The sequence below is a fragment of the Bombus pyrosoma genome, linkage group LG17, assembly GCF_014825855.1.
Source record: "Bombus pyrosoma isolate SC7728 linkage group LG17, ASM1482585v1, whole genome shotgun sequence".
Lineage (NCBI taxonomy): Eukaryota > Metazoa > Arthropoda > Insecta > Hymenoptera > Apidae > Bombus > Bombus pyrosoma.
The window spans coordinates 2,607,150-2,621,593 of NC_057786.1; the positions used below are offsets into that span (position 1 = coordinate 2,607,150).

General features: G+C 35.4%; 1 protein-coding gene across 6 annotated transcripts in view; it reads right to left on the reverse strand.

Annotated features, from left to right (window-relative positions):
- Nucleotides 1–14,444, reverse strand: part of LOC122576905 (phosphofurin acidic cluster sorting protein 2) — a 156,660-nt gene that overhangs the window by 39,898 nt on the left and 102,318 nt on the right. The gene's annotated exons all lie outside the window — the stretch shown is intronic.

Genomic DNA, 14,444 nt, shown 5'->3' on the forward strand with positions numbered 1-14,444 from the left:
TTTCATTTGTATTATATATTTATACTGTTGTTATATATATTTATATTACATTACACAATGTATTATATCTTATTTAATTTATAATATTAATTATATAATACCGAATTTCAATTTATATATTTAATTACATACATATTTATATATTAAATATATAATGTTGCATATGGCATAATATGTTACTATATGTATCACAATATAAATAATTTATACACATATACGTATAATGGCATAAGATGTATATATGATGATACAATATTATATTATACAGATAATATGTAAAATATAATAAATAATATAATATAATAAAATAGTATGATATTATATATTACTATTATTTTTGTTTTATTTTTCATTTGCATTATATATTTATACTGTTGTTATATATATTTATGTTATATTACACAATGTATTATATTTTATTTTATTTATAATATTAACTATATAATACTGAATTTCAATTTATATATTTAATTACACGCATATTTATAAATTAAATATATATAATGTTTCATACAGCATAATATATTACTATATGTATCAAAATATAAACAATTTATGTGCATATACGTATAATGGTATACGATGGTCATTGGGACAGAATTCTGTTTAAATTTGTGATTTCCACTGAATTTCTAAGGGCTGAAAACGAATATCTTTACATTTCGTGTCCCTGCTGTTCAAGGGACAAGTGTTCCAAGGGTATTGTGAATTGCTGATAATTTTTCCTATTTTTTATTCGCCCCCTATTGTGCCGGACAAAAGCCTGGAGTAAGAGAGAAATGTGGAGATCGAGCAAAGAGATAATAGACTGACTATGACGCCGAGGAGAAATGGAGTCGCTTGCTATGTACCGTATTTTTCTCCTTCTTTTTAAAACGTATTTGTGCGGTAAAACATTACTCGAACAAGTTGTTGGTAAAACAAATTGTTTGCAGAGTATATCTTGTAATTTCCAAAGAATGTAATATAATATAAAACGTTTATGCTTATCAAGATCGTTAAACACGAATGTATCATATTATAGATATGCATCATAACGCGCATAAAATAATTCTTCGAAGTATACGAGTGTACGTATTATGTACACAAGTGTAGTAACATTAAAATTACTATTTTTCTAACTCTGTTCCAATTAGCCACACGTAGTGGCATTATTTTCGAGAAGATTTACATATACGTGTTTTTTATATTTTCCATGACAATTTCTTCGTTTGCAATCCCATTCGTCTGACGATTCTATATGCATATCCTACACGTGTATAAATTTAAATAAAATTTCATGAACGTAGAAGACTCGACTAATAACTCCTTGTGTATATGTAATGTATATTATTTATTATTATTTACTATTTATTATAATTATATACATTATATATATATATATAAATGTATATAATAGGAAATACCGAGCAGAGGAGATAATATTCTGAATGGAAAAGATATAAATATGGTATTTATATTCACAATAATAATATCCTCATTTAGGGTATTATTCCCTCTGCTCGACATTTCCTATTATATACATTTTGTAGAAAAAATTTCATTTTCTTAAAACTTCCACAAACAAATGAAAATATTAATCTAGAAATGTGTTTTAAACTCCGTGCAATGCAATTAAGCTCCTTACCTACTACGATAGACGTACACGTGTACATAGAGCAAGTGTAAATGTGTTAATTTGCAGATACAAAATATATCTGAACGATATCGCGTATTAAATTACTCAACGTGCTATTCGTTTGTGCAAGAAGGCGCAGTGCAATTCTACGAATCACACGGTGTCAGCACACGAACGCATTGAATTCACCCTCTTTTCATGCCATTCATTATGCAATACCGCACTTTCTTGCCCCTCTTGGCAATTTTCTATTATTAAAACGAATCGATCGCAATCGTCTATCGCTTGGAAGAAAACCACGTATCCACGCTGATATCGATGTTTTGCTGTCGAACCAGCCAGTTCATATACCTAAACACATACATAGGTGCTCGGTCGTTTTCGTATTTTCGTCCGCGACTCGCACTTTATCGTGCGATCTTCCACACGCGTTTTCTCCTTTCTAATCCTTACAGGTTTAAGCTTTTTAATTTACAGCCCGATCCAATAAACGTTTTCCAGCTTAATCGCCGTTCCAATAATATTTCGCCACCCCTTACAATTCGACACGACGATTTCCTAACCTCACTTTGAAGCTTCTTTACTTTTTTGTTTATTTTACTTTGCTTTAAAAGTTTCCGGTCAGAAATCGTAATTTTTCGAAGCATTGAAAGCCCCGTAGGATAAAACGCGATGAAATTACTGCGTTAGAAATGTACGATCGAACGATCTGCCGAGTTTCGAATTAATTGCACAGGTACGCGATGGCTATAGCGCGCAGTAAATTATGTGTATGCAATTATTATTTTAGTCAGATTACGAGGCACTGATTTCGTGAATGCAATATCGTATTAAGATCGTCGCATTTGCTTTTCTCTTTCGTGCTGACAATGCCTCACGTGTCAACGCCAACTTATTTCTCGAAAAAATTGCTCTCGATAAAATCGGCGTGAATCATCGATGATTCACACGAGCTACGAGAAAGCACGTTGGACGAGTGTGTATCTGTCGGGCATAAAAAAATATGACAAAGGACAGGAAAAATTGAAGAATTGTTCAAGTATCAAGCGAAGCTGTTTCCTTTGTTAAAGATAATAATGTGATTTATGTTACTGAGCGTAATATCAATAAAAATATCAGACGTGTAGCTAATGTGCAGTACACCAAACAATTCCAAAGATTAATTACGGTTTTTCACGTGATTCGTATTAAATTATCTTCCTACGAATTACAAATATCGATGACACATTTAAAACATCGAAACATTATTTGAGCGACGTATCGCGTTATTTGCTTCTCGAACATGTTCCGAAATAATTAATCCAATTAAAAAAACAATCTCACAGAGAACTATTTCTACGGCCAAATAAAACAGAATTCTTTAGAATTTAATGATTTAGAATTAGAATAAGAAGTAGAATAGAATTTAATTTCTTTACTTGAACAAACGTTTCCTGAAATAATTTCTCGTCCTACTATATCAACCGTGTCAGAAATCCGCATTTCCCCACGAAACCTAACCTACACAATTCCACGCATTTGTTATTCCAGGATAATTGAAACGAGAACAATTAACGTTGCCTCGCAAAGCAATCTTTATTGTTTGCAACTGAAACGCGCGTGAAGCACGGCTGTTCCAATATTATTTCCAAGCGTGAAAATAAAGAAATTGCAAATAAATTCCTCGAACTGTCTCGTGCCCGTTGCAACGTATGCCACGCGAGACAACAAATCAACAACATTCGCTGGAAGAAAGAAAGAACTCGCGTAAACATCCGCAGTCTACTGCTAATTAAAACCTTCCTTTGTCCGCTTTCGCAATTCGCAGCGATTTCGTTAACCAATTTTCCTCGCACAACTATGCATCCGCATAAACATCCGCAGTCCACAAATCATTGGACGCAGCGACGCGAGGTAAACGAACCAGCGAACCTACCAAGAAATCCAGGCGAACGCGTCAAGCTCGTGACAGATGCGCGGCAAGCAGTTGAAACTATCGTGAAACTTGCGCCAAACTTTCGACTGGCCGTGTCACGAACTAGCGTGGCCGAGGTAAGTAACCTGACCATGGTATCGACGAGTGTGTAACGAGCGCACGAGACTCGTGTGTATACGCTGTACACACGACGAGATATGTAAGCGTCGATAAATAGCGGTGCAATTATTGCAGCGAGGATCGATCGAGTTGCGTCGATTTGGGACGCTACGTTCGCGCGCATCAGCGACGAGCGAAACGCTAACGATATTTCGAACGTCGATGCTTTTCCATTCAGATATCGAATATTAATTATGTTAAATATGAATATTAAATATGTTTAATGATACCGCATATTATGCGTTGCGGTATCACGACGCTTAACTTCTGAATATCGAAACTGTCGAACGAAATTTTCAGTTGATATCAGACGAGTCAATAATACACTGTTTGGATGCCAAACAGCGCGATCGCGCTGCTTAGATTTTGTGTCGATAAGTCCCGGCAATGACAAAATCCGCAATTACTTAGTTGCCAACCCAATATGCATATTCTGACAAATTTTCGCAATAATAGCTGTCATATAAAAAAGTATAGGCTGTTGAAGACAAATTTTCAAGACTGGCCGCCATTAACATGATTAATATTTTAAATCATTGAGCAAGGGGGACACGATATCCGACGTAATCTTCATTAATAAAATAGCTAAATGTGCATTGTTGACTGACAAAAATAATGATAAGAAGTCGTCTGTTGTTTTGCACGAAACAAATGAAAGAAACTGTAGTCGCATAAATCGCATAAACTCTTGTCACACGAGAATGGAAATTCTCTTATAGTGTTAATTCTGCGTAATATTTTCAAGATATTCTTTCGAGCGTTTTCTACGACAGTGTTGCGTTCTAAGTTTTCTTTATACTTTTATGCTTATTTATTAATTATTCAAATGTACCGCCATCACTAACGTGCTCGTTCAACTCGTAAGTTAACGAAATCAGACGCGTACTCGTGGCATCGACCAGCGTCGCGTCGTGTCATGGCAAGAGAGACCATACAGTATGGCATACACACACAGTTCGCGTGTGTCACATGAATCACCGAACGCTGTCGGCTGATGAATGAGCTCCTCGTCAAGTAGCCCTCCTCGTCCAACCCTCCACTCATCTCCTCGGCCGACTATCCACCACCCCCGCCGCCTGCGGCCAGAAGCGGCTGGCCACGCGATTCGCGTACGCATCTTGACCTCGCTACACCCTTGTTGCTTTTCAACCACATCTCGACCAAGTACGTAATCCGCGCACTTACGATACTACATATACGTATGTAGTTTTTCTTCTTTTTCCTTTTACTTTCTTCTTTTTCAATTGTTTTCCCCTTTTCTTTGTTTTTTTTTTTATAAGTTTAAAGCCACGCGCACGTTTCAAAGTGCCGGCGACTACGATAAGAGTAGTTAGCGAAAAATACAGTTACCTATGGTCGGTAAAAATCGATATGTCTGCGGAATCAGTAAAGTTAGAATCTTTTTGCAAAGGCTTGTACAGAGTCGCAAGGATTCGAGTTTCGAGGCGTGTCTAGTAAATTAGTAGCGTGTTTGGACGATTTGCGCTCTTTTCGTAGCGTCGTTGTTTCGTATTTGTTTCAAGTCGCTTGTTATCTATAACAGGTAAATCGACATGTATCGGTAAGGCTAGAGATGATCATTGATAGACAAAAGGTATCGAAATCGCGAGGAAGAATTGATATTTTGCTGTTTAAAATACCGATAGAGGAGAGAGAAAAGAAAACCGAGTTATTTTTCATGTTTGATACATCGAACAAAGTATATTTACATTGTATGCGAAAGAGAAGCGTAAAGAAATGTTTAACTCATATTATACGCAGATACGTCTGTACTATTTCACTATTCCAAGCATTTTATAAGAGATAATCTAAGCAACGTTAGGAGTCACGATATATGTTGATTATAATCTTTCTCAGAACGTTTCCTGTTCGATTCTTTGAAACGTACGCGTCTTGCGACAGGAAACTGACGCTTCGACGTGGCGGAAAACAATCACAAAGTGGTGGCGCGATTTTTTGAACTACAATAGTCTTACTACAAACAAGTACAACAACACTAAACTTTACACACGTTGACATGCGTTTGCTTCGACGTAAAGCAACGGCGCGGCGCGTTGAATTTAGCCACGCGCTGCAAATGCTTTTGCAAATACCCGGTGCAAAATATGAATATCGACGTGGGGCAACAAGCGAGTGGAAACTAAGCCAACGACGAACGATCGTGCGCGAACATTTGACGATAAATATTCATGGAAATTAGCGAGCTATTCATCGGAACAAGCGTAGACAGTCGGCGCGACGAAAGACAAGAGACGAAACCCTACGATTCGATGACCTGGCTTTCCAGAGAGAAGCTGCAAATCAACGTCCACGCAATTTGATTCGAAACTGGCGAGGAGGACTGCGTCGATTCCCTGCATTTCAATATCTTACACTTGCCATTTCTAAAATATTGATATCGCGCTTGGTCACCTGTCGTTTCAGGTAAAACTGAAAAATGTAGAATAATTGCTGCTAATAAATAAATAATAATAATATTACATTAGGCTGTCCCGAATGTTCCTTTCGGTTTCTTATATTTTATTATATTATTTTATGGTACATTTCGTAGTAATGGAAGAAAATAATACGAAAGAACAAATGTGCGTCTATTAGTTTCCTACAAAACGAAAGAAACTTTTCGCACAATGTATTAATTCCACATGAATTTTCAACTGTTCGGGTTATTTCGTATTGATTATTGCTAATTACCGACCATTACTATTATTTTGTGGAACTTTCCAAATACGTGTGCGATATGCATTTATGACGTAGATAGCAGACCACACGCGTACCTAACCTAACCTATGCACATTACGTTTGCTGTGCACCGAGTGGAATAGCTGGTGAGACGAGGAATACTTAAAAATGCATAAAAATTGGATAATCTGGATGCATCGTAGGTGATGCGAGAAGGGATGGATTGGTGTCGCGAGGCCGATAATTGTTTCGCGTATAATTTCATTGTGAAATAGTAATCAGACACGACGTATAGTTTAGCGCAATTCCATTAGGATCGATCGTTGTACCGTGCATACGTAATTCGATTATGACGTGACTAATAATCTCTCGCGGGCAGAGTTGTACGAATTCTGTCGCCACGAGTCACTTCTTCTATCAAATCGTATGGTGAAATTGTGAGGATGTTCGTCGTTGCAGAATTCTATCTGTTCCGTTATCGACATCCTATTACGTATACAATTTATCATACAGGATAAAAGATTGGCATTCATATTTAATCAGCCACCTTAACGGTTATTATCGATGTGACCAGAAGTTGCAGTATAGGAATCTGTAGATAAGTTTGACTGATTTTCGTTACCGATAAACATTATCAGCAAGATAATTTTCTTTTTGGTTACCGGTAACCGTTACGTGTGACAGAATTTGTTTCTTTGGTTACCATTCTATGTGGGAGAATTCTTTTTGTTACCAATAACCGTTACGCAATGTTTTTTTTTTGGTTGTGGATAACCATTACGTATAGGAGAATATTGTTTGGTTACCGAGAACCATTATCGACGAGAAACATTTTTTTCCTGGTTGTCCGTAACCAGGTGCACGAGAATTTTTGTTTGGTCGTCGAGAACCATTATACATGATAAGATTTTTCCTTGGCCATCAATAACCATCGTAACCAGAATTTCGTTTGAGCACCAACAACCGTTATTTGTGACAGAATTTTTTTTGGTCACCAATAACCGTTATTTGCAACAGAATATTTTTTTTGGTTATGGGTAACCATTACGTATACGAGAATATTGCCATCAATAACCATCGCAACCAGAATTTCATTTGAGCACCAAAAACCGTTATCTGTGACAGAATTCTTTTTCGTCAACAGTAATCAGGCACCCTAACGGTTATAATTAACGTGACAAGAAATTGCAGTGTAGGAAATGGCAGATAAGACTAAGTGATTTTGGTTACCGATAACCATTATCAGTAAGATAATTTTCTTTTTGGTTACCGGTAACCATTATCCGTGAGACAAGTTTTGTTTTGGTTACCGGTAACTATTACATTATCGAGAGAATTTTTTTTGGTTACTAATAACCATTCTATGTAAGAGAATTCTTTTTAACTGCCGATAACCATTATCTACGAGAAATATTTTTTTACTAGTTGCTCGTAACCATTACGTGTACGAGAATATTGTTTAGTTGTCGATAACCATAATCCATGACAAAATTTTTACTTGGTCACCAATAATCATTATCTGTGACAGAATTTTTTTTCATCACCAATATTCATTTTTTTTGACAGAATTCTGTTCGAACGCTAATAACGGAACGTTTTCTTCTTTTTGGTTATGGATAACCATTAAGTATACGAGAATATTGCTTAGTTGTCGATAACCATTATCTATGACAGAATTTTTTTTCATCACCAGTACTCATCTTTTTGACAGAATTTTGTTTGGTCACCAATAACCGTTATTCGTAACGGAATGTCTTCTTCTTTTTTGGTTATGGATAATCATTAAGTCTACGAGAATATTGCTTAATTGTTGATAACCATAATACACCAATAACCATTATCTGTGACAGAATTTTTTTTCATCACCAATACCCATTTTTTTGACAGAATTTTGTTTGGTCACCAATAACCGTTATTCGTAACGGAATGTCTTCTTCTTTTTTGGTTATGGATAACCATTAAGTCTACGAGAATATTGCTTGGTTGTCGAAAACCATTATCCACGACGAAATTAATTTTTGTCACTTTCGAGTATCATCAATTTTATATTAACATTGCTGATAATTAACATCCGGATGAAGAAGCTTAAGAAATAACTCTCGATGACCTCCGTGCGAGGTTCTCTCGTCTACATCTTGTCGTCGGCAATGTTAACAAAAAATGGCGACGATGGAAAGTTACCAAAGAAAAGTTTTGTCATTGACTTATCGGCGATAAAAAAAAAAAAATAATATTTGGTTACAGACAACCGAAAAATAATCCTCTCGCGTATGATGCTTATCGAAAAGTAAACAAATATTCTCTTATCTGCAATAGTCATCGTGAAGCATAAAAAATTTCTCTCGTTTCTCAATACCGGCTAACGGTAATAAAAATCATCTTTCGATCATTTACAACGATTATTCGTGCCGAGAATGCTTAACAAACTCTTTCTTTTTAATTATTCACTTTTCCAAAAAATTCATCGATATTTAATGATCACTGTCTATCTATTTGAACGAAAATCACTTTTTCGTTAAGGTTTCTTTTCATGAAAATTTCAGGGCTAACAAAAATCTTTGGACCCTGCATTTAATACACAAAAATAACAGTTGCAATTTCCTTGTTTATCTTGTTCACCTTAACAGTTTCGTCACGCTTGCAGATACCAAAAAAAGACGTTGCTCGGTTTAGAATTAGCGGAATTAGCGAGTTAGCGTTTAATATTTCAACTCGACGTTAAGATTCGACATTAAGAAACGACCATTTGTCACGCAGCGCGTATCTAAATTACCTCGTTTTCCTCGTACGTCGACCTGCCGTTTTATTTTTGAAATCGACAAGTTCATAAAGAGGATCATGGGTAAATTTAGCGTTCGACTGCAGAAAGGAGGGCAAGTGTAGCAAATTAGTAGCTCTGGTGTTGGCTGGAATTTTCGTTAACCACGTTCGTGTCCTATCTGTTTTATCGTTAGTCCCGCTGATCGACGATCTATGGAAACACGTACAACTTGCACGATAAGCCTATCGTCGCTGGTTCTCCGTGTAAGAAAACAAGACCGTGGGAAAATTCGAACAATGGTTTGCTCGTGTGTAAAAAAAAAAAAAAAATGCTAAGCTTCCACGTGGCTCATAATTTTAAGACTGTGCCACACTAAGCTGATTTCCTATTTGCCACGTTTCGCCAGTTATACGGTGCATTATTTGCATATTTTGATTAAAACTTAGGTTGGCTGGTTTCTCTACGGAGATTGACGCGCTGTGACGTGCAACGGACGACCGTCAATCTCGTCAATCGAAGAATATTAATCGACCCATTTTCCCAACCATATTTCCACTACACTTTCACGTACATATTTTGTTCAAATTTAATATTTTGTAAAACGGACGTTTGCTTTCATCAATCGTGGAATATTCATTGACCTAGTTCGTTTGAACGTTCGAACGGTTGAAAAAAAATCGCGGTGAATTTTTACCGTCGCCGCGAATTTTCCAGTTTGCTGCGCAGAACACGACGAAGAAATATCGTCGTGAAAAATATCGTCGTAAATTTACAGAATCAGCGATCCCATGCACGTTCGACGTACGTACGTTTAATGCCGTTACATCGACAGGACCATGTTCCTATCTTGGTCGCATGTTCCACTAATCCGCTTTGATACTGTCACAGATACTCCGCGCGTATAGTCCTCTAGAGATAACGCGATTCCAGCGGCGGGCTGCATCGATTTTTCTTCACATTTTTACACAGCGAAACGAATGCCTGTCTCGCTTCGCGTGTATTTTGCTTTTTTTTTTTTGCTTCTGCTCTTTAGCGAAGTGGGAAATATAATTTTTAGCACAGCGATTAAACGTAATGTAACACAAATGTGCGCGTTGTACGTTTCCAGCGTGCGTTTGTTTCCAGGTAAATTAGAAATAAAGTCTTGAAATTTACTCTGAAACACTGAAAAAGTGTTCGACTGTGTATGTATTAGGTTGCCTCGAAAGTGTCCTTCGTTTTGTAAGGAATGTGACAGATGCACGATATTTGTTGTTTTTCGTTATTTCATTGAATTATGTACGGCCCATTTTGTAGAAATAAAAATATCGGCAGTAGAATAACATGGAAGAAAAAACGTTGTGCATCTATTGTTTCCTTAGAAAACGAACGAATGTTTTGGGGCAACCTAACGTATCTTTGTTTTTCAACGAAGACTTCAACTTTTGGCAGATTGTCGGGAGAGGATGACGTCAAAGAACGTTCGATTTGCATGAAATTTCATAGTTGCACAACAGAGATACGAATGAGTAAAATCGTATTGCAAACTTGGACTATGGCAGTTGCACGCGTAAAGCACGCTGTAACCCCACGCTGATTTCCGATTGACCAGTCCGATTGGTGCAAGTGCACAGAGCTGTCAGAAAAGAGGGAAATTTTTACGATTTTGTGTGACCAATACAACAGCGAATGTCGTTTTTTCGTGTTTGCAATAGTTTTCGAAGAACAAAGGCTGCCTTCGATTTTTTTGATAGAACTCTGTATATTTTTTCATGTCATATGAAAGCACGTGTGCAAATACAATGACTGTCGAGGTCGTGCAAGGTGCATAACGAAAGAATTATTTCGAATATCACGTATCGATGCTATTATATTAAAAAAAAATCGGAGGACGCCTCTGTTCTTTGAAAAATATTACGAATTTGAAAAAATGATATACGTTACTTTATTGGTCAGAGAAAACTGTAAAACTTTTCCCTCTTTCATTTTTCCCCTAATATGTACCATTTACGAGAAAAACGCTGGTTAATAATGGCGCGAACACCCCGTATGTGATTACAGCGAAGAAGCGTTCGGTGCTGTGAAACTTATATCCAGGGAATTTATAGTAAAAACGTAAATGTTGATGAACTGATGAGTGGAAATGAAGCAGTTTGATACATCGAGTAAAATTTTGAATGTAGTCGCTGTTTCTGAAAAGTTGAATTTTATAGTGGAGAAGAAAATTATAACCACGTCTCGTAATGTGGGAATAATTTTAAAACTGTTTCCAACGTTAGAGAATGAACAACAGCGAAAGAACAGCGTTCATTTTTCGTTCAAATTTCAAAATAGTGATATTTGTTCCCTCGAATTTCATTTGCATATCTGGGGCCCGGAAAACTCTAGGCACGGCCCTGTGTAGGAGGCCACCGCGTGTTATGTAAATCGATCACATAATTAAGGGATTTTGGGGGGCAAATTATCGCGAGTCATCGACAGTGTGGGCATAATCATTATCGGATACGTCGGATACAGGTGCGATCAAACGCATCGACTAGATAGCGGCGCTCCGTGAACGTACGCTGTTCCTGACAGCACTTGTTCACTTGACAAATGTTTTAGGATAAGTACCTTTGGACACTTGGGACATGTTCAAACAGTTAACAGGTCCGGTGTTTGATCAGATTTTCAGATTATCAGTGAAAGTGGCAGACCATCGAGTTAGGGTCACGTTCCGATTTTCGAAAAGAAGTTCTCTTCTTTAAGTACGACACTGTAATAATGTAAATTGTTTCTGATCAGTCAGATTATTATTCCTGCTGAGATCTGCGAATTTTTTTATATTTCCATTTGCTCTTCGTCTCAACCAAGTAATGAGCTATTAAAGTTTTAGGAATATTTTTGAACATAATATCGAGACGAATTCTTTTTTATTTGCCTCGAATTTAGAAAATTTTCTTACGACGAAAAACTATGCTCCATCGTGAAAAATTGAAAATTGAATGTTTGTACTTATTAATAACAAATCGAAGTTGATAGAAAATTAACCGCTAAGATAGAATTGAATTTATAATAAATAAATAAATTTGATTTGTTTGTTATTCATGAGCAATAACGAGAGATTATTTGAAAGCTTTCTATCTCGCGATCTGACATTTTTAGATGCGTAGAGAAAAGAGGAGAATTCATTTTTTTTTTTTTTTATTATGAATATTATTTATATTTGATTCGAATATCGGCTTTTCCTCGAATATCTTATCAGAAATCTTATGGGGGTAATATTGACTGTAACTGTAACAGCGCAGCGTAGAAGAAAAGTCCCTAGATGGGAGTTGAAGAGGCTATCGATGGTCTCATGTTATGTTAGGTCTCATGAATGCTCTTTTTACACTGCTGTATTTGACTAGACATTCCAATCGGCTGTTCTTATCTGAGATATATCCCAGAACCTGTAATGTATCAACGAATGAGCAATTTCTGAACGAGGAGATGGACGAATGAAGAAATAAACGAATAAGAAATTCGAATGAATTTAAACTAAACTAGAAATGGATAAGAATTGGATGAATGAGTAAAGGAATAAGAAATTCGAATAGAATAACGAATAAACGAATAATGGATAAGAATTGGATAAACGAATAAATAAGCGAGAAATTCGAATGAATTTGAACTAAACTAAAAATGGATAAGAATTGGATGAACGAGTAAATGAATAAGAAACACAAGTGTAATAATAATTAAACCTATAATGGATAAGAATTGGATAAACGAGTAAATAAGCGAGAAATTCGAATGAATTTGAACTAAACTAAAAATGGATAAGAATTGGATGAACGAGTAAATGAATAAAAAACACAAGTGTAATAATAATTAAATCTATAATGGATAAGAATTGGATAAACGAGTAAATGAATAAGAAATTCGAATAGAATAACGAGTAAACGAATAATGGAGAAGAATCGGATAAACGAGTAAATAAGCGAGAAATTCGAATAAATTTGAACTAAACTAAAAATGGATAAGAATTGGATGAACGAGTAAATGAATAAAAAACACAAGTGTAATAATAATTAAACCTATAATGGATAAGAATTGGATAAACGAGTAAATAAGCGAGAAATTCGAATAAATTTGAACTAAACTAAAAATGGATAAGAATTGGATGAACGAGTAAACAAATAAGAAATTCGAATAGAATAACGAGTAAACGAATAATGGAGAAGAATCGGATAAACGAGTAAATAAGCGAGAAATTCGAATGAATTTAAACTAAACTAAAAATGGATAAGAATTGGATGAACGAGTAAACGAATAAGAAATTCGAATAGATTAACGAGTAAACGAATAATGGATAAGAATCGGATGAACGAGTAAACGAATAATAAATTGAAATTGAATAAACGAATAAACGAAGAAGGAATTAAATTGTGGTAATGAATAAGCGAGTAAGAAGTTGTAATTGAATAAGCAGATGGAGAATTGAACGATCAATAAACCAACGAGTCGTATATCGAATAATAAAGGAATAATCCAATCGAAAAGTAAATTCGAATAACGAATGAACGAATAAACGACTACAATCCTATAAAATAATAAATGTCGTGCTTTTATTCATTTTATTCATGAAAATTCCTGCTTTTTGAAATGTTATTTTATGCGTAAGAAGGTATTACGTGTATTCTACGCGTATTTCCATCTTCAAATTTCCCAAAGCTACATCTGAAGTCTGCGGTCTATTTATTATTCTAAATCTTACTATCCATGAAAATATTGATTATTCAAAATCTTGTTATCCTTGAAAATATTTATTATTCTAAATCTTATCCATGAAAATATTGATTATTCGAAATTTTGTTATCCTTGAGAATATTTATTATTCTAAACCTTATCCAAGAAAATATTTATTATTCTAAACGTTATCCACGAAAATATTTATTATTCTAAATCTTATCCATGAAGATATTGATTATTCTAAATCTTGTTATCCATGAAAAGAGTAATAAATACACCGCAGACTGGAAATGCATCTCCGGGAAATTTGAAGATGCAAATACGCCTAGATTACACGTAACACCTTCTCACGCATAATAACATTAAAAAAACACAGGAATTTTCACAAACAAAATAATAGAAGCGCAACATTTATTCTTTTCTGTTGAGGTTATTAGATGTATAATGAGAGAGACGCGTGGATAAATTATAAGGTAGAAAATATATTTGAAATACGGAAGTGAAAAAGATACAAAAGTTGAAATAATAATATGAGCTGGTCCAGATCCGCACGCTAGCAGTGTTACTCTATAACTGAAAAACCCTGAAGCCAACGTCGCCTTTCGACTGTTTATGGCCTG